We start from the raw sequence: 2,344 nt of genomic DNA, 5'->3' as shown, positions 1-2,344 counted from the left end.
TTCATAATGAAATTTAAAATAAAAACCACAAATTAGAATGAAATAATTAGGGCACCTGGAAAGAGAATATTACTTAGAATATGCAGAACACGTATAAATAATTATAAAAATAAGTAAACCAAGGGGATTCCTATAATGCATCAGTGAAAGCACTTCTTCGGAAGATGCAGAGATTCACTAGTAATCAAGAAAATTAAACTGAAATCAGAACCAGATACTAGTATAGATATAAAACTCATAATAATGAGGTCAAGAAACAGACTTGGTTATATCAAAATGTGAAGAAACAAGTAAATTAATTGATGAAAAATAGAATTAATTATTGTATAACATCTCAAAGAACAAGAAATATACATAAACTTTAATTGAACAAATATCTGCTATTCATTGTATCCTTACTATTCTTACACCAGAGATCTACTCTCTATTTGTAAGTGGATGTTGAACTGTCAATATTAACAGATGAGCTGCTCCTAGGATCAAATGAATGAGAGGTTTGTACATATTCACGAAGGATTGAATGATTAACTATAGAAGTGTCAAAGAGTGTTGTTATCAACTAGTAAAATGAATTATATACAGGAAAAATAAAACATTTTTCAAGGAAAAAAAAGAAGGGATAAAGGTTACTGATACCAGGCTGCCTGTCCCACTAGAGCCCTCCACAAGGAACCAGAGACAAGGACGGAAGCAGGGTGCTGCAGCAGGACTTGTGCTTTCTTGTGGGAGATATGAGGAACATCGGTGGGCAGCATAAATAGGGGCAGACACTGCACAGGTGGCCCCTCCAGCCTTGGAACAGGAACCTACTGTGTAAGGGCTCATGCCCAGCCTGGTACCAGTGGTGCTGGTCATGGGCATCTCCATGCTGGCCATGCAGCTTCCGTGCAGGCTGATGAGGCTTCTGTTATCCTAGTATTCGTACCCATCATACTCTGAGGAGTCCACGAGGGTGCTCAGCTTGTTCCCAGGTTGCCCTCTCTGGAGGAGGTCTGCTTTGGCAGCTCCCCTGTCCAGGTACACTTTGTACATGCGGTCCCCATGTAGGGAAGCAGGCGGTGCTCACTGTGAACACAGTCAGCTTTTCCACAGCCAGCAGGAGAAACCTGATGAATTTGATTGAAGCCGGGATTGAAAGAAAGTCCCCTCGATGGATGGGACCTTCTGTGCGCACCTTTCTTGTTTTTCAAGCAGAGAAACAGTTGTACACAGCCTGGGCCATGAACTCACCCACCCACTTCAGAAGCCTTGTGCAGCGGAGTACCTGTCAGTCATGTTGGTACAGGCCTTGCCTTCAGTGGAGGGCAGGAAGTAATACTGAGACTTACAGTAGTATTGCAGACCCACAGCATGTGGGGCTGGTGGAAGCTAGGATGGTCCAGTTTCCCAGATCCTCCACTGGACCACTTCAGCTCTGGCCACCAACACTACTTGCTCTTGCGAATTTAGATCCGTCAAACTGAACACTGTAGCTGGCTCTACAGTTCTCTAACAGTTCATCAGCTATATACACCGTTACCTTCCCCAGGGATTCGAGGACCGGCATGGTCAGGTCAGCCTGGACTGCTCTGCTGGCCATGACCGAAGAAGAGAAATACTCCTGAGTACCTGAGATCTCAGGATTCTGAAGGTTTGTTTCTAGACATGTATCTGAAGAAGAGCATCAAGTACAACTCGTGTGCCTTGTGGTAGTCGCCCTTCTCGATGCTTGCCTCCATGTGGTGGGGGCATCTTTCTGGGTGATCAAAACCAATACCATGAGCCTCTGCACTGTTCAGAACTGGTGCTGTGGCAGGCGATGTTGGTGCAGCCTCCTTGCTCCCTTCCCTGTGGCTGCTACATGCACTCTAACAGAACTGATTTGTTTTTTTAGCAGAAGCTACTATTGATGGCTACTTCCCCATCTGCCTGTATCACTGTGGGAAACACTATTTTCCCAGATAATACAGCAGTCCTGAGCCTCATCCTTCATCTATAGTTCAGCAATGTGCAAATTTGCAACATTTTTTGATGCTTCTCTGGATCCAGAGAATGTAATGGAGATTCTAGGCCTTGGTGACTTGTTTGAGTCTTTGCAGTAGCACAGGAAAACCCTGGGAGGGCTCCCCTGCATCTGCTGGTACCAGTAAATGTTGTTATTGCCAATGCTGATTACACTCCTCAGGGCGCAGGTGAGTCTGGCTGTTAATCCAAGAGGCACAGAGGAGGAGGGTGTTTCTGTCAATATAGTCTGAGAAAAGGAACCTGCCAAAGCAGAAACCACAGTGAACAGCAGAGTTGAGGTACAGTATTTTGGGAATCTGAAGCAGAAGGGACTGACTGAGTTTAGGAGTTCTTCCAAGGA

At 44.8% G+C, this 2,344-nt stretch overlaps 1 pseudogene; it reads right to left on the bottom strand.

Annotated features, from left to right (window-relative positions):
- Positions 1-956: 956 nt before the first annotated feature.
- LOC101984803 lies at positions 957-1,823 on the bottom strand (annotated as a pseudogene).
- Positions 1,824-2,344: the final 521 nt, after the last annotated feature.

This window comes from Microtus ochrogaster, unplaced genomic scaffold (genome assembly GCF_000317375.1).
Source record: "Microtus ochrogaster isolate Prairie Vole_2 unplaced genomic scaffold, MicOch1.0 UNK14, whole genome shotgun sequence".
Classification (NCBI taxonomy): domain Eukaryota; kingdom Metazoa; phylum Chordata; class Mammalia; order Rodentia; family Cricetidae; genus Microtus; species Microtus ochrogaster.
The sequence above is the reverse complement of the archived record's forward strand: the minus strand, read 5'-3'. Positions and strand labels throughout refer to the sequence as shown.